The following is a 26,611-nucleotide window of genomic DNA, read 5'->3' as shown; positions in this document are numbered from 1 at the left end:
GGGCCAAGTCCCGCTGGCCTACCTCAAGCTGATGGCTAGTTGACGTGACTGATGACTAAGATTTCTATTTAGCCTAACTCGAAGCATGAGCAGTGCCTATGTAGTGCTACCATTGTTGACTCCAGCCTTTTGTCTCGGGCTGTAACCGATAGGCCTAATAACCGAAATCATACTGCATGCATTCATTCACCCTCTTCACAAACAGCATGTTATTGAGCTCAGTGGTGAAAAGGCATGCACAAACACAATGGGGCTGGGATTAAGCCCAGCTGCATTACCAAAGTAAATACTTTTGCTGCTGACAGTTTGTCTGTAGGGATTTGGAGAAAAGTTTTGTGCATCTACTTAGGCAACATATGGTTTTATTTTCCCTGTTAACAAAAACAGTAGTGGTCAAAAGTCAACACCCTCTGATGACTGTTTGGTGGCCAATGTGGAATGGGCTTGGTGGTCTAAGTCCAGTTCCTTACATGTCCACATAAAAATGATCCTCTTCCTGCATTCCTCTCTCACTTGGCACTGTGGTTTACAGTCTCCGCAAGGAAGCCGAGGGGTTTTTGAGGTTAATCTCATCTGTCCTCCTTCCTGATTGAAAGCAATGGGTGACGTGGTTTGGGTTAAGATACTTTGCTAGCTTCTTTAATTCCCCTTGTGATGAAAACCCCTCCACAATCTGTTTCCTTGAAGCCTGAAGAGAGTCAGAATTAATCCACATTAGCCAGTGGCCGGGGCATGCCAGCTAGTCAGACTTCTAAAGCAAACACAGAGCCGATGAGGACGAGCATCATGCCAAGAACACAAATGGTCTGAATTTAGCCCTTCATCTCCAAGCCGAATGCATACTGTTCTCCAAAGACCTCCGCAACACTCAATCAACAGCTGGTCACCTTCACATCTGAAACCGAGAAGAAAATCCACAAAGGCCTGGGTTTATATTTGGCGATGACTTCAGTGGGGTGGTAAAGGGCAAAAAGTTGGCTGAACTTCCACGGGTGCCCATCTCGCATAGCTCCAGTGAAGTAATCGGCAGATACTGGCACTCAGCATTGTTGGGAAGAAAAAAAACCAACCGGCACCACCATCAAACCCTCCATAGCTGACTCGCCTAAAAGATTTTAAAGCTTTCAAGGTGCAAACAGGTCTTGTCTACACTGAGGTAATGAGAATTACAGCAACTAGAGCACAACTGCTAACACTTAGCATCTGCGGGGTCAGAGGCAGCTCGAGAGCTGCGAAGGGAGGTTAGCTAGACCCGCCACATGAAGTAATTGTTTTTCAGGGAGTGTATCCAAGCTGGAACACAGCAATGCAGAACATGCACATTAAGACAGGTGTAATCCCAGGCACAGTGGGTGGGAAGGAAGGCTGGAAAATTACAATTAAGAAGCCAAGACGTGTTGCATAATCCGGACTTCCCCGCCAAGATGAAGGTAGTTTATTGAGGGCCAGATTCTGCATGATGCCCAGCTACTCCCACAACGTGTTTGCCATCTTCAGATGCTGCTGAGATCTCTGGAAGCTGAAGGTCCGAAGTATTTTGCAGAGGATGCTCAAACCTGTCCACAACAGCCAGCAATGGGCAGGCAGCCAGGGCTGGAGGTGCTAAGCCAGAAAGAGAAAATGCTGCAGCTCAGGTTGACACGCAAAGGGACCTTGCAAACGGGCCATCAGAGTCCCATGGTCACACACGCATCCATCCACCGAGGAAAAAGGTAAAGGCAGAAATTGTTTCTGTTCCTGTGAAAGACAATTGGTGAAAACAAAAGCTTATCTTAACATTTTTCTGCAGCAGTTTGGGGGTTTTCATTCAAAAAGCAAAAACTGAAAAAAAATGTTTGGTTTCTGGCAATCAAAAACTGGAAACTTTTTGGCCACAAACCAAAATAATTTGGGGTTTCTGGGTTTTGGTTTTGTTTTGGGGTTTCGCCAAACTCCTTAGCTTACTTTTGCCAAAAAACTGCACATTTTTCAAGCTTTTTCTTTCTCAATGAAAACCCTAAAATTGTTGTTGAAATTGGACATTTCCCATAGAATTTTTTTTTTTTTTTTTTAAAGGCATTTTCGGCAAAAAGAATGTTTTGAATGAGCAATTTCATCCAGCTCTGTCAGCAGATCCCTTGGAGGGACTATCACACCCTCACTTTTTTATCTCCTCTCCCCAGCTCACTTTTCTCACCCACGGGACTTGGGGCTGTGACCGTGGTCTGGTTTTGGCCACCACATGGCCAAGCGTTACAGCTGTGGAGCAGCCATGCTGACCCTCCCAGGGACAAACCACTCTGGGGTGGGAATGGCTTGAGCTTTTCCTTTGAAATACCAACGATCTCTGTGGAAATTAAGAAATGTAGCAAAGGAAAATAAGTATCTGGAATCTAGATTCAGCAGTTCTTATACTTGGGCCACACTTGGACCCATGGTTCTTGGAGATGAAAGTGCTGGTACCTGTCCTCCAAAGTGCCAAACGTCGTTTACCCCCAGGTTCGTTAGAGCTGCTGGCCCCTGGGTCCACCATAAGCTCCACAAAGGACGTGGCTGATACAGTCTGCATTAATATTCAAGGTCTGGCACAGGAAAAGTGGACATGAAAAATGGACAGGAAAAATTAGATATTATGGACTTCTGACACAAACACAATGCTAGCGACTAAAAAAGAAAATGAAGAACTGTAATACTTTTCTAGCCCAAGTGCTGAACTCAGAGATGGAGCTGAAGAGCGAACCCCCCTCAGAACTGAGAAGGTGTTTGTACCGTCTCCAGGATAACTTTGATCTGACCCACCGCTGAAACCAGAAACTGCACAGAAGTGAGGGAAGTTTGGACTGGAGTCTGAGTGCCAGAGTTTGAGACTGCACTTTTACGAGACAGATCCAAACTACAATAACAAATCTCAACTTCCTGAAGTTCTGGGAATGTGAATTTGGACCGGGTTTTGAATTTCACTCTTCCAACCGATCTCCCATTAAATGGCCATTGAAAGAGCCATTCTTTGCCCAGTTAAAACTAAGAGATCTTGGAGTCTTTATAACAAAGTAGAGCCATCTTATGGCGGCTTTTTTCCTGGAAATATCCTCTTTTCTTGCTTTCAAGGTCTGTTTGGATGTTTTCTTTGGTTGGGGCACTGAACTAGGTATTTGATGACCCTGCCAGAGGTATGACTTCCGTGAGGAAGGCCGGGAGAAGGAAGGCCAACAAGGGGGAGGGCAACCACACATGTCGGTGGCAAGTGGGACAGTATGCCAGGAGGGAGACAGGAGGTCATGAGTCTCAAATTTAAGCAAAAATGGGATTGCCACGCAGCAAAAATGCCAACTTAGAGGACTTTGAGCAGGGTGTTTGGAGGGATCAGCCAAGACAAGAACTGATGATGGGAAGAGATGGATTTGGGCTGGGCTGGAGAAGGGAAGGAATAGGGAATGGGTGGGTGAGGTGGAGGCAGGTAAGGTGCTGGTTATGAGGACCAAGGTATCGCTCAGGAGTTGGGGACAGGCCAGGGATAAGAAGGAGGGTCTGAGGGGCTGGTAGGTTCTCACAGGGCAGATGAAGAGAAGGGGGTAATGACGGATTAAGAGGGCTGGGTGGTTCGTGAAGAAGAGGAGCAGATGAGGTTTTGCTTTTCTTTTTTTTTTTTTTCTGCATTTGGATAATAAACAGCCCTTACACTATTTTTAATCTGATTTTCAGCAAAGTTTATTTAAGCCTTGACACAGCCTGTCAGCTGAGTCATGGTTAACAGTGCTGTCCCCTAAGTGCAAGGCAAGGGGAATAAATTAGTTTAAATCTCTGTAAAAGGTTTCACAGTTGCAACAGGGTGAAAGTACAGGCACAGTAAATTACTGCAATTCAGCTCACTGTTAAGTCATGCATCTGAATCCTCCAAATACAGAAGAGACACTCTGTCATTAATACAAACCTAGGAACTAGCTAAAATACTAGCACAGGCTGGTTTTAGAGGCCCTTAAGTGGAGCACTTAGCCTGGAAGGCGAGTTGGGGACCCTCGTGATGAAAACCTCATGAATGGAGAGGTGGGTGAAATGCCAGACAGCTCTGGGAGAGAGGAAATATTTATATTGATTTATTCTGACATTTGAACTGTAATGTCCTTATAATAAACCATGCCCCAGGAGTGGGTGTTATTTGGATTGTCTTGACACCAGATAGTGAGAAACCCAAGAAGGGGAAACTGAGGCAGGGCCAAGGTTTGACATCCAGCTACATAGGCTCCTTTTGTGGTCCTTCATCAGGGCTGTTTTCACCCACCGTGTGCTCACATAGTTAAGAGGATCTAGGAAGCTGCGATTCCTTTGCTTTCCAAAGCCGTTACTCAGGAAAAGACTAATTAAGTGCCGGTGTTATTACAGCAGGTCCTCGAGTCTCCGAACACCACCAGCGGTGATTAGGCAGGCGTCAGCTACTGGGCGGGATTTCCCACCGCCCAGCTGTGTAATTATCACGGCAGCTCAGCCAAAATCATTTGACAAAGAAAACCAGCTGCAGGCTGCGGGTCTGGGAGATAGCACATGTCCAGCAGAGAGAGAAACAATAACCTCTTCTCCTCTGTATTTTCCCAAAAGAAAGATCAATGAAGACAAGCACGCCACATTCCTGCAGAGGAGCAGATAGAAATATCGATTTCTGGGGAGCACCTGGAATAAGAATCAGGGTTACAATACGGCTCAGTGCGGTTTTCTTGGAGAATTGAATATTCACTGCTGCCTCTCTCGCCTAGGGACACGGAGGCGGCAGGTGAGAGCTAAGGAGGGAGGATCTGTTGCATTGCTTTGAAATATGGACCCCATGCTGCAGCATCATCCCTGCTGAGAGAGGCTGAGGGCTGTCTTTAATATCCCTAATAAAGCACTGAAGTGGCCCTTGAGTGCTGGAAAAGCTTTGAGTTTGTTTCCTGAAAAGAGAAGATTTCTGTTGTCTGTGACCTTGAGTAACCTTCTGCCTCAGTTTCCCCATCTCTAAAATGACGGCATCTGTGCTAGCTGCCTCACTGGTTGCCTCAGACATGTCACATAACACCTTCAAACAAACTGGACAGAGCCCAGCCCCCAGCTCAGGGGCTTTCTTCTGCCTCTCTCTGCCACCAGATGCACCTTCAAGAGACGTCTTCCCTGTCTACGGTCACACAAGGCTTTTGATCACATGTGAAATGGCCATTAGCATCTCCAAAGCTGTTCTTCCCTCCCAGCAAGGAGCTGCCTGCCAGCAAGGATGGTTGATGCACAGAGGGGAGCAAAGACCCAAACACAGGAGAGACAAACTGGGCTGCCGGCATGTGTGGGAGAGGAACTGGAGTTGTTTGGAAGAGTGTATGCAGCTCCTTGCCATGGGTCAGCAGTGCATTTAGTGGTGTAGCAGGACAAAAGCAGGTTAAGAGAACGAGGAGAGGTTGCAACTGGGGAATATAGCACCATCACCACCAGCACAGTGTTGTCTCCACCCCGCGAGCGACCCACCAGGTCCAGCTGACCTGTGCAGGTAGAGAGTCTTCCCCTGGTTGTTTCTGGTATGTAGGTGTCCCAGCCCATTGCAGCATGGTGTAGATCTGGCTGTGAGGAGCTCAGCATAAGTTGTACATCCAGCACGTGGCAATGGTCAGGACTGGACACAGGACCCACCTAGACCTCTTGGCATGAAGGACAGTGTGAAAGACAAGGCCCTTGGAAAAGAAGGACAAGGACAACAGCCAACATTTTCCAGAGTAGCAGCACAAAGACATCTATTTCCCTTTATCTGTAGGAGCACCCTACCCAATTCCAATTTCATATCATCATCCAAAGCTATCTCTTCGCTCCCATCTGAATTTATTTGGAGCAATCCTCTCCCATCCTTCAAACAGCCGGACAGGACCTTTTCAGTAGGTCCCTCACGAACAGTGTTTGCTTGCTGGAGCCTGTAAGCAGGATAGATCTCACTTGATCTGCTGCATGAGGAACTCATTGCTTTCATGAAGGTGCCAGCCTCAGCCTCTAACTACATTCTCAGTGTCTGTGCAAATCTGCCAACCATTAGCAAATGCCTTCTCAGAGGGCTCTTCAACCTGCAAATCCATTTGCACTTAAATTGCCCGACACACAGCACTTGGCCTAGATGAGTAACGAAGTGTGTGACCTTCCAGCGATCAAGCATTGCTAATATCTCAACTATTTCAAATGTTTAATAACTTAATTTAATGCAGTGAGAACGATTTGATTGAATGCACAATATCTGTAGCAGCTAATTAACCACAGTAGCCCAGAGAAGTCTTGGACTTCATACAACCTTTCAATATAATTACAAATTTTTAACAGCAAAATGAATTTAAATCCAGCCTGACACAGCAATCCATCTTCATCTCCAGATAAAAGGTAGTGCACGCAGTATTAACATTTAAACAAAAGCCATGGGCAGCGGAGAGAGACAAGGAGCATTAGCAGATGGGCTTTATGAATTACTAACAACGCTGCAGGAGGGGAGGGCTGGACAAGTGCCTTGCATTGTACGGGTCGGACTTACAACATGGCCACTCGCTTTGCTGGCTTTGCCTGTAATCCATGAGTTTAGACTTCACGGCAAAGGCAGGGCCCTTTAGGTCTACCTGCGTCTCCTCCGGAGGACCAGGTGTGTTGTTACTGACTCATCCTCCTCCTGCTCGTGCGCACACCGGCAAGCACGGGTGATCACATCTTTGCTTTTATTAGAGCTGTTTCCCAGCAAAGTGGACCTGAACACAACAACCTCGCATGCCCTTGTGCCTGGGAAGGCAAGAAAATGTCCCAGTGGTCTTCTTGCTCCTGTCCTGTGTGCCTTATGGGAACCCTCTACCCTCCTGTGAACCACGCCTGGAGATTTCCTCCTTTCCCATGTTCCCAGGCATAGGTTATGTGCCATGGCTTGCACTGACATGAGGATTTGGGTACGGAGCTTGCAGGGTCAAAGTTTGACCACACTTGCTGTAGCCATGATGGGGATTAAACTGGGCTTTAGGACACTAGGTGGGACTCATGGCCCCCTAACGCAGCATTTCAAGTAGGTCGGGGGAGTTGGAGATGTCTGTTCCTCTCCACTGACCGTAAAACACGTCAGATGTGTGATTCAGGAAAGGAATGGGTTTGGGTCCATCCCACATGCAGAGCATCTCTGGGCACAAAACCATTGTTGGCATTAATGGATGCATCAAATGTGGCATGGGGTCACTTCCTTGCAAAGCCCTGACATTCAGTAGTATCTGACCTGAAAACTCAACAACTATGAGACACCTTCCCAGCCACCTCCCAAGTAATAATAACAAGAGAAGAATACGTCTGGAGTTTTAATTTGCTTTCTTGGTTTGAGCCTTCTGCATTCAGAGAGCCTCTCCTAAAAGCCATGAAGGAGAGAAGCAGATTTTAAGTGAAAGGTGAGATTTCTCCTTCAACAAGCAACCACCTGCCCTCAGCTGCTTGGACGAGGCATTTTAAGCCTCTCTGGAGCCTGTACTACTGTAAAGCCAGCGCAGTTAATATCCATGGAAGTGCTCCCAATTTACACTGGTGTAAATAAGAGCAGGATTAGAGTGACAGTAAAACAGACAAAAAAACAATGAGAATATAACACAGACATCCTACAATCATGATAGTGAGTAGCTTTAGTGGATATTAGTAGTTCAGAATAAATAGAAGGCACATAAAAGAGCTATTTGTTCTTGCTGTTAAGAATCTTTCAGATTCGTATTTAGCTTGTATCTGTCAAAGACGTTTTTCCCCCAAGAGTTTGTGAAACATTACCATAAAACTGTCCCATGTAGAGTTTTAATTGCCGAGTTCAAAACTAGGCTGACTCTGCCAAATGTGATAGCATCAGCTGGTGGCGTCATTTGTCATTGTTACAGGCAAATAAACCAGCGAGTTAATCAAAGGGGATGAAAAATGAGGTGGTTTCATTTTCTGGAGTCCTGAATCCAATTCTTTCTCCTTTCTTCTCACCAGTCTGCACCAAAATGCCAACAACACCAGCTGGCCAAAAGGCACTCATTCAAAAATCGGTTGTAGACAACACATAGGCACATTCTCTGCAGATAAAATCAAGGACAAACAGGAGGAGATAAGAGTAAATAGGAGACAAAGAGAAAAAAACATTGTCTGGACAGTGCAGCTGAAGGAGATGAGCAGATAGGCAATCACTGCTGCTCAGACAGCACTTCGGTCCAAGGCCCCTCCATATCACACTGACATGAGGTCTCTCTGGAAGGACAGAGTGGTGAAATATATTCTTTTGAGGGCCCCTTGGACTCCTACATAAAACAAGCAGAGATCAAAATCCGAATGAGTCCTAGTGTTTGGGAATCACGTTTGTCAGCAATATGTTGCCTGGAAGCTCAGCTCTGGGCTTCTGCTAATCCTGTGCGGATCCCAGCCATGAGGTGTTCTTTGACCGCACAATCACTGCCCTTCTTTTGCAGACAGAAGCACTTGCTTGCAAAACTTTGCTCTTAATATGCCAGTGCTGGCCTTTAGCAGACCCAAAGTAGATGAGAAGGTAACATTTTTTGGTCAAAAGGCGCCCTGTTTATCTCCTTCTTAGATCCCTTTGGTGGAAAGACAGGAATTATCTACCAGATGGAGACCTAATACATTTCATGCAGTACCTCAAACTGATAGAACAGGCTCCCTAATTCTCAACGTATTCAGTCAAAGGGTTCTCTTGTCTCATACAGACTTCTAGCTTCCCTGAACCACTGTGAAGAAATGATGTGGCCAGCATCACACTGGAAGTCTACGGAGATGTACAGGCACTCACAAATGAACACAGTGATGGGCTTAGTGTTTGAGCTGACAGCTGAGCGTACATGCTCGTAGCCTGTACACTCAAAGTAAATGTATGAGCTGAAATCTTTGCGTGGTGCTTTATAGCTGACCCAGGGTAGAGCCAAGGTCTTCCAAGTCCATGGCCAACACCAGCAAGAGCATCTCTCCTCATTCTGAATATTTTGAAGGCGTCTTCTCATACTTTCTTTTCCCCCTTAGTCCATCCCCCACTACCTGTCCTAGCAAACTTCTCTATGAATCTAACCCCAATAGTCCCGAGCTTACATGTATTTGTAGAAAAGTGGAAGACTAAGAGCAAAACAGCGTATTCTGCACAGCTCCGTCCTCATCCTCCACCCAACTGCCCTTACCCCAGCCACAAAAGCCCCAAAATCTTGCACATATAGTAGTTCTCATTCCTCCTGCCTTTTCTCTTTCTTAATTTTCCCTCTCTTTAACAAGAAAATCACACTTTGCTTTCACCATCCCTTGACCTGAAGTATGTTCAGGCAGGATCAGAACAGGTAAAGGGTGAGGACCAGATACCTCTCCACAACCAGCTGTGACTCCTTTAAACTCCATCTTCTTGGTATCTTCACATCCAGAGATGAGCAGGTCTGGCCCTGCCCAGGTGCTGCTCTCCAGAGTGGGGTTCAGATGGGGCAGGGTGAGCTACTCAGCTTTGAACTTTGAGATGCCAGAACAAAAAAGCTGTTTTCTTCCTCAATATATGTGGAAGAGGTGGAGAGAACGGTGACATTCCCTTTGCTCAGAGCTCCCATGGTTTTTAGGACTTTTAAACTTTCCCCAGAAAAGTAAGAGGGGACTTACCCCAGAACCCAACAGCATCTGTGAAAAAAAACCCAAAATAGCAATTTGAAGAAAAACAAAGTTGCCTCTCCCAGGGCTTGATCTTATGTTCTCTGAATTTGACCTCCTGTCCACTAATGTGTATGAAAATACCCTCCACAATGAAACATTTCTTCATAGGCAATTATCTTAATTTTTATTACACAGGAATTCCTTTTCCTGTCAGACGGGGTGAGCTGAGCACTGCTCATGGCATCTCTAGTTCCTCCCAACAGATATCACAGTGGATGATCTCACAGAATGTGCATTTCCCCTCCACAAAATTTCAAAATGGGACCATATCCCTACAGATTTCCTACAGCTTAGAAAGAGGCTGCATCTGGTTTGTCCTTCCAACTCAACAACAGCAGTGGCTAGGCATGCTACAAGCTTTTCAGAAGCAAAGGTTGGGACAGAAGAGAGAAATGGCATTGTAATAAACAAGTGGAAAGCAAATACATGATGCTAGAAGGAAGAAATAAACTGCAAGAAAGAAGCAGCATGAAGGAAATTTGAAATAATAACTGGTACAGTAGCAAGCTTCTGCAGGCAGGATGTATGACCAAGATGTCTTCTGTTTGCCTAAAATGCAGCAATCAGCACACTGGCTTAGTGCATACACTACCAGTTGGCCTCAGAGGTCAAATCATCCTACAGGGCTCAAGGTCATGTCATTTACCACGAGAGACAGTTCCTACTGCTGAGTATCTTGAGCTGGTGTCTACTAAGGATAGTCTCTGTATCCCCACATCTGGCATCGCAGAGCATTGGTCACGGTCTCAGACCCCAGTGCCCTGTGCCAATGGCTCACTACATCGGCATGTTCCCATTTTGAAAGCAGAAACCAAACCAAAAACATGTGTCATCTTGCCAAAAATCACAACTCCACCTCAAATCTCATGACCTTTGAAATCTCAGATCCTAGAAGCAAGTCTTTTACCTCTACCTGGGAAGAATTCCTTGGGGGAGAGCATCCTGTCCCATACACCCATACAAAAAGAAAAATAGCGCATGTTTTCATTCAGGCCTACCAATGAGCTCTCAGCCCCGCTGAAGAGAGCCATTGTGGAGTGACTGCATTATAAAAGATGTTAAGACCTCTTCCAGACCATAAAATATGCAACAAAACAGAGTGCCAAATACCAGTCCTTTCCATGGCCCAAGACAAAGAGCCGCCCTGCAAAGCATTAATCCCTGCAGCTGCCTTGAACTATTCATGTCTCTCAGCCTTACGTAAGGAGCCATTCCATTCTAGCTACCACTCTCCTCAAAACAGAGATTTGCAGAGACTTTAACACAATTAAAGGTCATTCTGTGAACAGAGAACCCAAAGTTTTGAATGGGAGACTGTGACTTCTTAGCAGAGAAGGCCAGACTATTTATTTTCAGTGGAGAGTAAATTTACCCAAAAAATGCAGTTACGATTGTTTCTCCTTTACACACATCAACACCCCTTTCCTTTTTCGAGCAGCTTCATGGTTAGTACATTCACTTAGACTATGAGGGACCCCGCTTCAATTTCCTCCTCTTCCTGGGCCATTCTGGACATTGCTCATCTCCTTGCCCCAAATCACCAGACCACAGGACAGAGCTACACAATTAAGCGTTACCAAAGCCCAGTGGGTTGTCCTGTTGAGGTCAGCTCAGCAGGAGCGGCGTGCCGTCCCACGGGCCAGCTAGGGACCACGCACCACCTCCTACTGCTGGGGATGGCAGCACCCAGCTTCAGCTGTCCCCCAGGAGAAGGTGACCTGTAGGAGACACAAAACCACCCGCGGAAATGTGGGAAGCATCATGGTTTGCTGAGGTCTGGGCAAAATATACTCCCAGTCTAGATACGGGCTGCAGCGTGCCATCTGAGTCACCCTGTTATAGACGTCTAGTGGGATTTTTCATTTTCTCTTACTGACACTATTAAACTTTTCATACGTAATCATGAATACTGGGAAACCTAATCTACAGGTTAGGGAGAGAAAGCCACGGCCTCTCCTTCTGTGGCAGAAAGGATTTTTAGGGTTTCATGATACAAAACTCTAAGAAGTAGATTTGAAGAATATCCTCTGCTGAATATCATATAGCTTTGTGGTGGGACTGATTGCCTTAGAGGCTGAGTTTTGAAGCTGGACCCTCCACCAGTGGGGGGGGGGGGGTAAATTGCATCTAAGTTTCCTTCACTGTGGGTAAACACCCAAAGAGATGGGCCTTTGGATATACGGCAGCTGCCACTTCCACACGGCTGTTTGGTTCTTTGCTTTTTGTACAAAGGCCTGAAAATAAAATGTTTTGCTTTAAACCAAAAGAACATTTGGCTCGACACAAGAATGTTTTTTAATTTCTTGGGTTATTGAAAGAAAGCTAAAAATTTTAAGCTTGGCTGGAGCAAAACCTAAATTTTTTACAAATGTTTGGTTCTGTAACTAAGGCATACAAACAAACAAACAAAAATCTGTTTCTCACAGCTGAGCTTCTCATGCCAATAAAAGGTCTTTCTCCAAACCGCTAGTTTTCAGCGGCTACAAGATGCCACCTTTGGTAGTTTGCTTCTTTGGAGGCTAGGAGACGTCTGCTTAAAAGCACCTAGGAGAAATTCCCCCTAGTGACAAGAAGCCTGTGTTTCTGGCACAAAAAGCTATTTTGTACCTTCAGGTGGCAATTTATGACAAGACTTGTAGTAGTGAAACTCATTGCACCAGCAGCCAGGCCTTATCTCACTTATTTTAACTCGAAAGGAGCCAAAATGAGAGGCTGTGATGCTGCACTTCAGCTCGGGTACGTCACTTGGAAGGGTCTAACAGGCAAAAGACTCTCTCTAGAAAATAAGTCCCCAGCTGCCACCCAGCACAGTCCCTCTGAGGAGCAAGTGACTTGCCCAAACCACTCACCAGGGTGCCCAGTTCGCACCTTTGGACAAGCACTGAAGCCTCCTGGGACGAAAAAAAACCAAAACCACTAAGACCTGGCAAGATTAAGATCATTTGTCCTTCCCTGTGAGCCATCGAAGTATTTTTAAATAGTCTTTGACTAACAGGCCCTCCTCATTTGTACTGTCCATGCGGTAGATGAGAACTTCTGGCCCCAGGCAATGTCTTATGGGCATCATTCTGAATAGGAAATAAAAATAAAGTTGTTTCATTAGCAAAGGACTTGTTTTCCCCACCACTCTGGTTCCTGGCTGTCCTGAAGTCCCAAATGGCTCTGGTGCCCTGACTAGCAAGTGCTCTGATGAAATACTACCAAATCCTGGCTCCCAAGCCCATCCCACACCAGTTTTATGTGACAGCAAACCCTCAGTTTAGAGGCTCCCAGAAGTTTAATGTGCAGTGACTGAAATAACCTGTCTGTTTGGTGACCCAAAATGGCTCGGACAATTACATATCCGTTGGGATTCTCAGAGCTGTGGGGTGCATGGAAACCAGTCTATATTGAGCCATCAGCCGTGAAAGCATTTTCACTCCTATATATGTGAATGAACAGGGCAAAAAAATCAGGTCAGAGTTTTCCCAGTGATTATGGCATTTGCGATCTAAATTTTTGGGTAAGTTACTGAGAGCAAGCTGGACACAACAGTAAAAGTTCAGGCACATTGATGCAGGCTCATCCCTCCCGTGTACCAGCTCCAGTGGGGTTACAGATGTTGCTCCAAACACCCAAAATAGGGGTTGTTAAATACAGGCTGCTTTATACCATCATGTGTCAGTGTACCCAGCTGTACCAGTATATGAGGTAACCTGGTCTTAGAGGGGAGCCTCATCTAGGGTTATAGATCAGCGATTTGAGAAAAGCACCTTTTGGAATCCTTCTCCAGCACTGTCAAAGGACTATTCAAAAGAGGACATAAAAAAGCAAAACAACCCCTCAGATATATTTTAAAATGCACTGAAACAATGGAATTTGAACTGTACAGGTTAAAAAATTGGGGTGGCAGACCTAATGAAGCCTGCTTTCCTGAAGGCTTTCCCCCTACAACACGTCCACACTGTCCCAGCCCCGAAAAGACATGGTCGGTGGTACCCTACGTGCTGCCCAGAAGTGAAGGGGCTGTGGCCTCATCCCCAGGGACGTAATTCAGGTCCCTCATCTCCCTCCCATCAATCTGCACAAATCCATTAAAAACCAAACGATCTATGAGACCACCTTGCCTTTCTCAAATTTGGTTGATCAAGTGATTCAGGTGAAGTTAATGACTGGATGGTGGAGGGGCTGCTGAAGAAAGGGAAAGGACCAAAGATGGAGCAAAACATACCCAAGGTACTTGGAAAGATCCCTGGGCTTTGAGCTGGCTACCAGTTACAAAACCACAGGCAATGTGACTTGAGACAGACTTGTGCAATAGGCTGCTTAGGAGTGCGCACACTATTGAAATCTGCGGGTAGGGACACATTTCATTAATATTTCACTGATTTGCACCAGCCCTCTATCCTGCTCTATGTGAACTTACAGGGACACAGGCTTGAACTGTGCTTGGCTACAAGCCCAAAGCCAAACTCTGTTAGTAAAGGCACTGGAAATCGGGATCAGGCTTTGAAATTGTGGGTAGCATAGACTTCAGTTAGGCAACTTCAAGCAGAGGCACAAACCTCCCGTGGTGGGTGGAGATGCTGCTTTCTACACCTCATCCGCTCGCTTACCCTGGTTAATTCTCCAGATGCTCCAGAAATGCATCAACCAAAGGCATTTTTTAAGCCTCTGTGGCAGAGAGTGAATCTCCAACCTCCACAGCCCAGCTCCTCTCGCTTTTGGGGTTTGCCGCGCAGATGAACACATGTAAGCAAGGAATCATTCCATGCTACCATGGGGAAAGCAGGACTTGAGCTACCCCCTGAAATACCCTTGAAATACAAACACTGATGCCTGGGGAGGGAGCAAGCAAAGCTATAATCCCCATGGATTTTCCACCCGATCATGAAACCAATTCCAAGGCAAGGTTCAACCACCAAAGCTGAGTGGGAAATGTTTCAGCCACTCGGGTCTCTTGGACTCCTGGGCTGTTTTCGCCTTCCCTTGGCTTCACCATCTTGCTGCCTTCCTTGTTCTTGCTACCTCTCCTTGTTCTCCCCTTCCCCAGTCCGATCTCTCTTCCCCAAATCTCATGTTTACCTCTCAACTGGTCCTTTTCATGGCCTTTCTTTGCCTGGGAGAGAAACAAAAGGCTTTACATGCAGTCTCTGGGCTCATTCCTGCACAGCAAACAACAGCAGTTCCCACAAAATGGGTTGCTCTTCTCTCCAAAATCACAACTCAACCTCCTTCACGGAGGAAGGCAGATCCATCCCCGCTCACGGCATTCAGCCCAGATGCACCCTGCGGGGTCGATACGAGCATCGCTGGGAAAACCCCAACCCAACACTGCTCCGTTATTAAAATGTGCCTCGTACTCAGCTAGCAAAGCCCTGGGGACTGATTTGGGTGCGACGATCGTTACTGCTGCTACTGAGAGTTTTGCAAATATCTGATGATACGGCCCCTCTCCTACAGGCACCACGATATAATTAGGCAAAAGCGTGGTGGAAGGAAAGATAAAAAGAAAACATGGGTAGATTTGGCACACAGCCTGCTGCTCTCTTCCTTTGTTTATAATATGTACAAGGGAGAAAAAGCAGAGGAGAATGAAGGATTTTGTGTATTTGCAGTGCACGCAGGTCTTGCAGCATTATTAAAGGCTAATTTGATGATCTGCAGTTTTACATTCTATTCTTCCCAATATTTGGGAAAAGTACATGGGATAGGCAAAAAACACAGTGCGAGGGGACTTTAAATCTCTCTCCAAAGACAATTAACTGTTATGATTATTCACTAATAATAAGTCCATGTTTGCAAACTAGCCTGACCGCAGAATATGCTAAACACGTTATCATCAGTTGCGAGCTCGGTGAAACCTGATAGTGCTTCAAAACACGCCGGGTTCCTTGCTGTGAGGAGCGTTGCTTGCTTTTTTATCTTCTGCCTCCAGATTTCAGTATTATTTTAAAACTATAATTGAATTTCAATCCCGTGTGTGTGTGTGTGTGTGAAGAAAGGAAACACTTCTCTCAAGATTTACTGCATGTCTGTTACTGTGTGGGCTGTTTTGACTCTGCAGCGTAGCAGAGACCATGCAAACCGCGCGCTATTGGAATCGGTTCAAACTTTTACAGTCCTTCAAATTGGGGCTGGAGCCGGAGAGGAAATACTAAAATCCTGTATATACAACTTCTGTCTGTGAGGGGGAGAGAAATTCCATGAAAATTAAGAACTCAATGATGTATAAATTTATATTCTGTTTAAAGGGTGGGTTGGTTTTTTTCTTTTTTTCTTTTCTTTTTTAGGTCTTTTCTTTTTTTCTGTTGAAAAAACAATTGAACTCTTATATAAGGAAACCTAGAATCTTTAAATAACACTGGGTCCTGCAAGCTGGTGGTAGAATAGGGGCTCAATCTTTTTAAGCCAAGCCATCTAATTAGCATGTGAGCCAACTTTTATGAAGGTGAGTCAGTTCAGACGTGTTGCTCCTGAGAAAGCCGAGCCAATTTCTTTTAATGGCATGTGCTGTGAGTAATTAAACCGGATTCTGCAATCAGCATATTGTCCTCCCCGGCTGCAAACAGCCGCCAGTAGGCTACAGTCAACAGGCACATCCATGGCAGCTCCTGCCCAGCAGGGACCAGCAAGCCCCACAGCCAGGATGGAAGGAGGAGAGGATTCAGGATGCTTTTAGCACCCTCTGACGGTTCCACAGCCTTGCCCCAAAGAGCTTTTCAGTAACAAAAAAAAAAAAAAAAAAAATAATCAAATAGAATAACCACATTTTGGGGTTTCCTATCCTGCCAGCACGATACTCAGTGCCTGGTAGGCAACTGGCCCCGCTCCGCCAGTACAGTCCCAGCACAGCACCGGTTTTGGAAACATGGATGTCGTGACCCACCCTCGGTGGCTTTCCAAAGGGATCTTGCAGCCTCCCCGGCTTCTGCACGCGGCTTTCATCCAGAAGGAAGCTGCTCTAACCAGGACTATTCCCATATTGTTTCCATTATATTTTTATGACTGTCATGTGGACAGGGGAAAAGGGGAGGCGGGGGGAGACAAGAGAAAAAGAGAAGCAGGACGTCAAGTTCTGCCTTTGAGGAGGGATCTGACAAAAATGCGATGGTCAACTCCCTCCAGCACATACTTGCAGACACTGAAAATCTGAGTGAGCATAGGCAGCCCCGTGACGGGAAGGACCAAGCACTTCCCTCAAATGCAGTTTTACAGCCCCTCTTGCAAGCAAGAAGGCTATAACCTTAGTCCCCCTTCCTTTTGGGGGATTTTTTTGGCCTGGGCGATTTGCTCTCGATCACACAGGTCAGGAGAAAGTAAGCACAGCAATTTGACAAACTGCTTTCTGCCTGGAACCCCTCGCACGGCTGCAGCGGGACGCAGCGCTCAGCCCTTCCCCAGACACCCCACCACCCCGGGGGGCACAGCGGACCCCGGCACTGGGGCCGGTTGCAGCTCACATCCACAGGGTCGTGCACACCGATGCGTGGCCCCAGACCCTCAGGGGACAAATCATCTCATCCCTCACCCCTGTGATAAACATCTGACCCTGCTGAGCCCCATCTAGAAAACGGGATAGTTTTATTTTGGTCTGGGTCCTTTGGCTGGATCCCGCTGGTGCTAACGGATTAAAGTGCTGCAGCTTGTCCCCACGTTGATGCCACCGTGCTGGAGAAGGAGAGATAATCTCTCCTTCCCCACACAGGTGACCATGCCCCTGGGCTTTGGCTCTGCTGCACTGGTCTCCATCGATCCCTGCCCTCCCTCCACGTGTTAAAATGTTTCTGGAGTTTGTCCTGCTGCCAAAGGGGAGGAAAATGGGAATCTTGCGGAATTTGTGAGCGGGGAAGAAGTTTGCTAACCTGGTCAGGGCATGAAAGGCAGAACTGAAGACTTCTCATTTGGTTGAGAATCAAGTTGTGATATCAGGACTGGCTATCAAAGGAAGAAACAACAGAGACAGATAAAAAAAGGGAAATCATCTTCTCCAAGTACTTTTACTTAGTAAAAACCCTCCACTGGATGCAAGTTCTTTCTAAAGCTGGTCCTCACTGTGATATTTCTTAGTGTGTGAGCACCTCGCCTTAACTCTCCAATATCTCCTGAAATAAAGCGCGTACAATTAGTGCCTTTGTGTTTGGGTACAGACGAGGCTCAAAGCAGCACAGCACATGCAAAGTGGTTGCACCCAATATTCTTACAATATGACAGCAAGCGCTGGGTGCACATAACTAGGGTGGATTATCTTGTCCACATATGGCCACATGTCCATCGATACTGTTTTAACCTTCCCCCAGAAAACGTCATTTTTATCATGGAAATCTTTTGACCACATGAAAACCATCAGACCTAAAATGCACATCGCAGTGCTTTATGGGAGCTGCAGTTTTCTCCTGGGGTTTCCACTTTCTGCAGGGTCAGGAGGCACAGCCAGACTGCACCACGAGAACAGCTTGCAACCAAAAAGGAGACATCAGGATGGGCAACCAAGCGGCAGAAGCAAACCGGGTCAGGAAAAGCAAAGTACCGCTGCCACTTTCAGCTGCAACATTCTCAGTTCCGTTTTGACAGACCCGAAAAGACTTTTGTTTTCACCAAAAATTTCTGTAAAAGAAAAATTGCTTTCAGGCAAGGACTCATTGTTTCCTTCCTTTCTGCTGAGTGATGACAGATGTCGCAGAAGGCCGAAGCATAGGTGGAGTAGGAGAACCACATAAATACGAGCTAAAATGCAGCTATATTTCCTTCCTGTGAATAGCGTCAACCCTTGTAAATGCTGCAACGTGAGCAGCTGGGCCAGAGGCGGAGGAGAACAATAAGCAACGTAGGAAGTGATTGCCAGCATTGCTAGAGAAGCTCCTGGAAATCCCAAGAGCGGGGTCCCCTGAGATGCTGTGGGTTGTGTGCCGAGGTCGTGTGGTCCCCAGGGGGGGTTACAGGCCAAAGAGGTGATGAGAACGCAGAGAGATGTGGAATAGCTGCCACGGGGTCACCTAACACATCGGTGGCAAAGCCGTGCTCTCCATCCCTTCACACCCTGTCTGGAGACCTGTGTGTAGACACCAGAATAAGTCAAAGATGGGCAGCGATCTCTCGCTGCCACAGTTTGTGCCTCTTTTTTCCATCCACATGCTCCATGATGGCTGGAGAGAGTGGGACAGTCTTTGGTATGTTTTTTTAAAAGCCATCCAGAGGTAGAGAGTGTACCACCTCTCCAGCTGAGTGACTTATGGTAGGAAGAGGCACCTCTGAATGGAAACGTCACCGTTTGGTCTCATGCTTGCACTACTTCTTAAGGAAAAAGTAAAACGATTGACTTTGGGGTCTCTCACCAATGGGTTGTGCGTGGTCCTGAAGCATCGGCACAGCTCCTTCCTCAGTCGTTAGCAATTTCTCAGCATTCTTCTGGATGTAGCACAAAGTCAGCATGACCGCATCACGAAACATCACGCGGACTCCATCTCTCAGGCATCATCTCAGGCACCATCAAGCTCATGTGCTGCCAACTAGGACGTGCCGGCAGGGATCCTGACTGCCCAGGTTGCCCTGCGGCTCTTGGTTGGGACCGCACAGCCCACCCTGCCCTGACACCCTGGGGCTGCCATGGGTGCCAGCCACTGTCAGACCAGCCGAGATGTGTCTACACATCTCCGCTCCCTAGGTAGTCATCTCCTGAAAAAGCTCATGTAAGCCACAGAATGAAAGCTGAGAGGAGACATGGTTGCTGTCTATAAATACATCAGTGGCAAGCACCAGGGAGGCAGTTGAGCTATTGAAGCTAAAAGACAATGTTGGCACCGGAACAAACGGACATGAAGAGGCCAGGAATAAATTAGGCGAGAAATTAGAGAGAGAAGACAACCCTCTGAGAAGCTCTCGCCTGGAACAGCCTTCCAATAAGGACTACAAGACACAAAGCACTTTTCTGTCATATGACTGACTAAATTAATGAAGATGTGGGGTGGACATGGGGTTGCTGTATGTCATGGCTGCCCAAAACACAAAGGGTCACAGTGTGCATCCAGGTGATTCTTCCTAGTCCCACATCCCACACTCCTAGGAACCTATAGGTACTACTATGCTAGAAACATAGGCAAATACAGAGATATAGCTATAAATGCTAGATTTGACCTAAGCTGCCCCAGTCTCCCATCAAAGTGCCCATGTTTGGAAATGTAGCTAAGAAAAAAAGCCCACTGTAACTTTTTCCATTAGTTTGGCCATTTTTATTACCTGTTTCGTGCTGATGCCCACCAAGACTCTACTGCAAAACATGCTGATGAGGAACTGTGGTAACTGCTTCACAGAGCTAGTGTAGGTCTTCTCCAAAGTGCAGGTGAAATTGGAATCCACCCCCTCGACAAGGAAGGGGTAGGATTAGACAGCTCATCCTATGGAAAGAGGTAAGAAAATGGCCTGATCCATCCAGAAGACCAGATGGAGAAAACCAGTAAGACTTACTTTTCCGGCTGTCAAGAGCCACTAAGATGACACATCCTGCCATCAGTGGTTGCCAACACCACATCATGCCCCCAGCCCACCACAGTCAAAAGTGGAAGTGAAACAAGGCCCGAACATGGAACAGAGAGCTCCTTCCCTTTCCTCCGAGAGAGGAAGGAAAGCCACAGCGCAGCCCCGACACAAAGCAGAACTGGGCACGGCCACGGTGCTGGCAACGCGTGCAGCCTCGGAGGCTGCTGCCCCATCGCACCCCCAGTGCTAGCCAAAGGGATGCAACCCCCTGAAACATCATTGCCCCGCTCTGGGGTCTGATTTTCCCCCTCGGAAGGAGAAGCACACTGGCCTCCTCAGGGCTTTAAACAGGTTTACGAGGTCCAGCCTGCACAGGTGGAATCTCCCTCGACGCGGTGCCTGCCGCAGGGCTCCCTTTTCGCACCACGTGCTGCAAAGCCAAGGGTGGGCGAGGAGGTGGGCAGAGGTAGCTGCAGTTCACTGCCTTGCTCATGCATATAAATTGGGGATTTATGGCAGCTCCCAGCTTTCCTGAGGAGCTCTGAACACTTCCCACCAGCCTCAATACCAACATAAGACTAAGTAATAACATCTACTGGAGGGAAATGGTAGGTACTCCAGAAAACATAGTCATTATATAATTTTTCCTCCTCCTCATGCCAGAAGAAAGCCCTGGTTTAGCAGCTGAAGATTTGCCAAAAGCCAGCCTCCATCATAAGATCACACATTTGAAAAGATCGCAGAAGTAGGTTTGCGCTTAAATATCTATGATGCATAAATGTATGTGACAGACACGTTCTCTAACATCCCTGAGGTAACCTGAGTATAGTTTAAGTCAAGTAATGTAACTCAGATTCATTCTGTAAACATTTATAGGCTACATTATCTTTCACATCTATTTTACTCAGGCTATATTATTGCAGTCATCCCAAATGAGAGCCAATAAACCCTTCCTACCACACCCCATATCATATGTTCCCTATATACTTCGTATTCGACAGACAAAGTCCACTAGGGATGTTTTAACCTGATTGTTTAAAAAAAAAAAATACATCTAGAAAGCCAATTCAGGGCAGATGGGTAGGTGAAAGGCCTAATTACTAAACTTATAATTCATACATAGCTCTCAATTCCTCTCTACATTTAGGTTTAATCCTGGGAACGCGGTTACCGAGCATAGCGGTCATTGCATATTTTTTTTCCAATAAAAATCAATGGCTGTTCTCACAGGCACAGAATCAGCTTACATAAAACACCACAAGCCCTTCTTCTGGGCCCTGTCCTCAAATATTTTTAGGTTCCTTCTGACCATCGGAGACTCCGAAAACGTGAGCGATTTTGTCAGGTTTAAGAGATGTTGGACGGGGGACTGTCAGGAAAGGAGCCATTTCATGTAACTCTCCTGATGCCCAGAGAACCACAAAAGGCTCCACCACATCTACAAGTGCATCTAGAGGAAAACAACTGAATTTAATTCACTTTAACAATGGAAAGAAACGCACTCTTGCAGCTGTGCAATAATCGACTGTGCAATAGCCCATGTATTACAAGCTTAATATTTACTCCAAAAACATTTTCACCTTAGATGCACTTGGTTTGCAGACTTCAGGAACGTGCTCCCACTCTTCCCAAGGGAGACGAAGGCAGGGGATGCTTGAAAGTCCTCTCCGTCCTGCATTGCCCGAAGACATTCTCCCGCCTCACCACATGCCCTGAAGGAGCATAGCACGAGCCCAGGAGCTAACCCCACACTTGTGAATTGAGACCATCTTCCCATTCCAGCACACGGCTCTTGCACATTTTTGTTTCGAAATGAAACGGTGTTAAGGAGACCTTTGGGAAATGAAACAAAAATGGCGTTTTATTTCTTTTTTCTTTTTTTTTTCTATCCATGACTTCTCCTCAAGACCTCAAGTCCCAGGACATCCTGCCTGACACAATCCAGAGCTGGCCCCTTCAGGCTCTAAATGAAGTCACAGCTTCAGGGTTTCCAGGCAGAAAGTTCACTGGAAGGGCCATGGGAGGGGTTTTGTCCTTCCTAAGGAGGAGGAGAATTTGCAAGAGAAACCTGGATGCTGGTTGCAAAGGTAGGAACTCAACTCCTTGGGGAGCAGGACAAACCCATGAATAATTTTTCTTCTTGTGCCTGTATTGATGGTGTTTTAACAAAGTATAACTTAATTTGAGAGTGTTCACAGCAGCTCACAATAGTGACAAGAATAAATGAGCCATGACATTTCACTTGGAAAGCAGTAGATGGGGAACTCCTAGATGGGAATTCATGAAACCTATGAATTCCCTGCAGGACCCTCCTCTCTGTATTCATCTGAAACACTCATTTTTCAGTTCCCTGTTATAACACAGGAACAGCCTGCCCTTACTCACCAGGGAGCCAAAAGAACATGAGATGCTTAAATATTCTTGCATGGGAACATCTCCTATGTACCTGAAGAACAATCCGCCTTCCATAACCCCCCCAGAGGGTAACGAGCCCCAGCTCTGCCTGAGTAACAGCCTCAAGAAGGAGGAAAGGAGGTGATCTCTTCTTGTTTTTTGTACCCCATAAGTAAAAGAGCATAGGAGGGGCACACACTGCAGCTAAATGTGCTTCTATTTCTGGAGATATTTCTCCTCTTTATGATCATGCGTCGCTTTGCTGTCACTGTGTAGAGACCTCAGTAGATATATCTGCTGTGTCATCAAGCATAATTCTTGGGAGCTATGTGAAGACTCACAAGTCCCTCAATTTCAACCTCAATTTCCTTGCTTTGCTTATCTTTCAGATGCAGTAAGAAAAAGGGATCCACCTTGAAACCCAGTGACAGCGAGTTAGCCCGTTTCACCCCCACTCAGAGCAGGCAGGAACATGCAATCTGGAAATCATCGTCACCTTATAAAAGTGGCCACTTATTTTGAGGACCCAGTAAGTCAGAGTTTGCTTCATACTTGAAGCTTGGCACAGCTTTCCTCCCAACTTTCCTATATGAAATTTTAGGCTTAACACCTTTTTTTCTGCAAAATTTGCTCTTGAGCATTCAACTCTTTTCCTGCTAAAGTTTGCCTCATGCCGAGATGTGAAAAGCACAGATTTTGGCTAAAAAAATGAACCACTGAGGTCAGAAAGTTTCTACAGCCCTCATAAACTCCATAGGCCCAAGTAATTTAAGGCTACAACCCTAGGGTTTCTTTTGGGCCAGCCTTTGACTGAACCAGGAATTTGGTTGACCACTGTGCAGTTCCTAGTGGAGACCGTCGCTTCGGGAGATATTTTACAATTCGAGATTGATTTCAAGATGGTGGCTCTGACAGAAGCGTCTATGGTGTTGCACGGACTGTTGAGACAAAGGTGGTTGCAGCCACGGAGCTCTGCCTGCCATCCCCACGATGAAGCAGTGCGAGAAGGGAGGAGGGATCCCTCCATGGGTCCCTCTCCTCAACCTCTGGTCCTCAGCATCATAAGGCTACTGGCTTCCCGTGCCACGCTCGTATTTCTCCATTCCAGAGCACTGCAAGCTCATTTTCACAAACCTTTCACCATTTCCCTTCTCAAATCCCCTCCTCTCCCTGCTGGAAGGTGGTTCCTCGCCTCCCACGTTGGGATGCAGAGGGGCACCCGCCCCAGCGCAGCCACCTGGGACCTGGCAGCCACGCAGGATGCCAGGGCTGCGGTTTCCAGCGCAACAAAAATAACATCAAGACTATCGACCTATTTCAGGACCGTTCCCTCATGCAGGGCTACCCGGCCAAACTATTCCAGGCTGCTACTGTACTTGCTGATGGACGCTGCCTGCGTGTGCCCGGCATACTGTACATTCCCTTGTAAGGGCTTGCCCCGTTCCCTGCTATGCTCAGAATTGTCATCTGGCCCTTTGCCCCACACCTGCTGACGGGAACGTCCCCACAACACCCACTCTCGAAAACCCACTCCCCGAGGCTGTCCTGGGAGCTCCCTGGCAGGCTACGATGGCTTCGAATGGAAGGAGGTGCTCCCAGGGCAGAGCTGAGATGGTGCATCGTGGTCCTGCGGTGCAGGGTCACAGTTCTCTGGTCACGCAGCATCCCACGATGCAGCATCCCAGGCAGCAGACACATGCTTCTCGTTAGGAAACTGGTTCAAAAACCAATCCCGTTTACGAGATCCCACATAGTCAGCTGGGACCTGGGACGAGGGCTTGGAGGAGGGAGGGGGATGTGAGATCTGGGTCCAACACGGGCTCCCCAACGTGGCTCTCCTAGGGTTGGAGCTTCACTCAGGGTTTATCATCGCTGACGTCAGCAATTTATAACAGCAAAACCAAACTTTGAAAAGGTTCACAGGGGTGCTTCAATCATCGCTCAGGAGCAGGATGGCAGCAGGCTGTGTCGGTGTAACACGTTGTGAAATGGGATTCTGGGCCACACCAAGGTCTGCAGGGATGAGTAATATTAATGAGGCAATCGTAGAAGAGAAATAGGTAAAAGCCGGTTGATATGGGGCTTTCTGAGAGTCAAAACATTTCAGATCTCAACCCAGAGTGCTAAGGACTGGGGCCTGGATTCATCCTATCTAGCTGTATTTGTTTTAATAAGATGTCTCACTGCTCTCTGTTTTCTTTACAGCCTATGAAGACAATTTAAACTCTAGGTCTAGGACAATTCATCTCTCTCTATCGACTTCAGAGGGAACTTAGACCAGATGCCACTTGAAAGTTAAGGATCTGAGTTAGTGGGTGAACCTAAGCTGAAACCTTCAGTTTACCACCAAAGCGGATAGAGCTCCTACACAAACATCCCTGTAACACATCGAACCTGGTATCTGCCAGCGCTGGCCTGTGGGAAACCCCTCGAGGGCAGGGAGGAGCACGTGGCCTCCATTGCCAACCAGCTGCTGGGCCTTCTTTGCTGAAATAGGTGGTCATATCCAAAATTACTGCCATGGAGAGGGTGACTTCTTGATTTTGAGAGCTCTCCACCAGCAGCTTGATTGAAAACATCCAGAGGTGAGCGAGTCCCTGATGGAGGTCAGCTTGCAAGCCAAGAGGTTGGCTCTGAACTTCCTTTGGGGAATAGAGCAGCCCCCTCTGAAGTCACACAGTTAACCTCAGTAATACAAATGTGGTTTTATTTTCTCACCTACCTTTTTGCCCCACTGAAAACATAGAAGACATGGTGCTCAAATACTATTTCATCTGTCCTCCTCTTCCTCACCATGCTCCCTTCAAAACCTGCCCTGAATACAAGCTACTCTCTGCCTCTTGAGCTTTTCAAGGGAAAATCTCCTCCAGCAGTCTGCATCCACCAAAGATGCTGGGCACCTAAGAGACATGTAGCAGGAGCTTTGAGTGCTTAATTCAAAATTCACATCCCTAAGATTCACACAGCTGCTGCTTACTCCTGGAAATACCTGACATTTGCAGGGACCATGGTTCCCACTAGCAAGGTACCTACTTGCCTGTTAGTGGGCACTGCCTCTCTCTATAGCAATGTTTTTTTATTCCTGCTTTAAGGCTTTTCCTTACAAGAAAATGTTTAAATACCCAGTTGAAAAATTGAGAATGATTCTTACCATGCAAGGCGCATCAAGCTAAAGAGCAGCATGAGCAGAAAGGCACACTAGAAATGTCTAGTTTGCCTACCCACAGCCACAGTCCTTGCAAAAAACTCAAGACACATTTTGGCACTGCTCATTTCTCACACCATGAACAAAAGACAGTCACGGTGCTGTCAAATCCTTGGGTTTTGCTCTGGAAATGGATCCCTCATCAGTGTGAAGCACAGCGGCTGTGACAACTCGTGTCGCAGGAGGCACTGAACACCTGCCAAGAGCAACAGGAGCAGACGGGACCACGCACGGAGGCTGACAATGTGACTGACACTTAAGCATGAGATATTGCATTTAAGGAGCACCATTTGCTGCAGAACCTCCTTCCCATTTGCCATCCGTGGGGGTAAGTCAACCAGGATAGTTAAGCTTTCAAAACCAACAGAAGCTCTGTGGCTTTTTGGCAGCGACGCGTCCCTGCTGTCTCTGCAATACTGCTTCCAGACATGCACAGTCTTCAGGCGAAAGCACCGCTCGACACTGGGCACCTTCAAAAGTTCACCCACCAACCCCCAGCCAGCTCACTGCCCCATTGCCTCGCGTTTAGGTGAACCACTTTGCAATATCTGGAAGCCGTTCCTTTGACCCATCAGACAAGGCTGCCACAGGAGCCAATTTCTCAGCAACACTCCTGGCCTGGAGCTGAAGCCATTCCTGCAGTAGCCCAGCCTGATAAAACTGCTGCTAGATTCCTCCCTTTTTGGCTGAAGATTTAATTTGAGATCTAGTATCCCACTGTGCACTCCCCCAGACTTCCAAAATGTTCTTCTCTAAACAGCCTTCCCGTCTCGTGCTGCCAGGCTTTGCACATCTGGAGTCCAGACTTCATTGTCACTGACCCAGGACTCACCATAGTTCTCCTCCTCCAGCTCAAAATTAAACACATACAGTCATCCTGATCTGAGTGCAACCCTTCTGCCA

At 46.9% G+C, this 26,611-nt stretch overlaps 3 long non-coding RNA genes across 4 annotated transcripts in view; all 3 read right to left on the bottom strand.

Annotated features, from left to right (window-relative positions):
• Positions 1–217: 217 nt before the first annotated feature.
• The window catches only part of LOC142043041 (uncharacterized), a 37,686-nt gene continuing 11,292 nt past the window's right edge, over positions 218–26,611 (bottom strand). For both annotated transcript variants that reach the window (XR_012653934.1, XR_012653930.1), the window contains 2 exons: positions 2,443–2,561; positions 218–1,737 (listed from right to left, as the gene is read on the bottom strand). This is a non-coding gene — a long non-coding RNA (uncharacterized LOC142043041). The remainder of the gene's footprint in view (positions 1,738–2,442; positions 2,562–26,611) is intronic.
• LOC142043133 (uncharacterized) lies at positions 3,341–8,120 on the bottom strand. The gene is made up of 3 exons (XR_012653955.1): positions 7,753–8,120; positions 5,464–5,666; positions 3,341–4,603 (listed from the first exon to the last, which is right to left on the bottom strand). It is a non-coding gene; the product is annotated as an uncharacterized LOC142043133 (long non-coding RNA).
• On the bottom strand, positions 17,628–21,773 carry LOC142043102 (uncharacterized). Its single transcript, XR_012653947.1, has 4 exons — positions 21,690–21,773; positions 19,870–20,027; positions 18,969–19,142; positions 17,628–18,685 (listed from the first exon to the last, which is right to left on the bottom strand). It is a non-coding gene; the product is annotated as an uncharacterized LOC142043102 (long non-coding RNA).

This window comes from Buteo buteo, chromosome 1 (genome assembly GCF_964188355.1).
Source record: "Buteo buteo chromosome 1, bButBut1.hap1.1, whole genome shotgun sequence".
NCBI classification, from domain to species: Eukaryota; Metazoa; Chordata; class Aves; order Accipitriformes; family Accipitridae; genus Buteo; species Buteo buteo.
The sequence above is the reverse complement of the archived record's forward strand: the minus strand, read 5'-3'. Positions and strand labels throughout refer to the sequence as shown.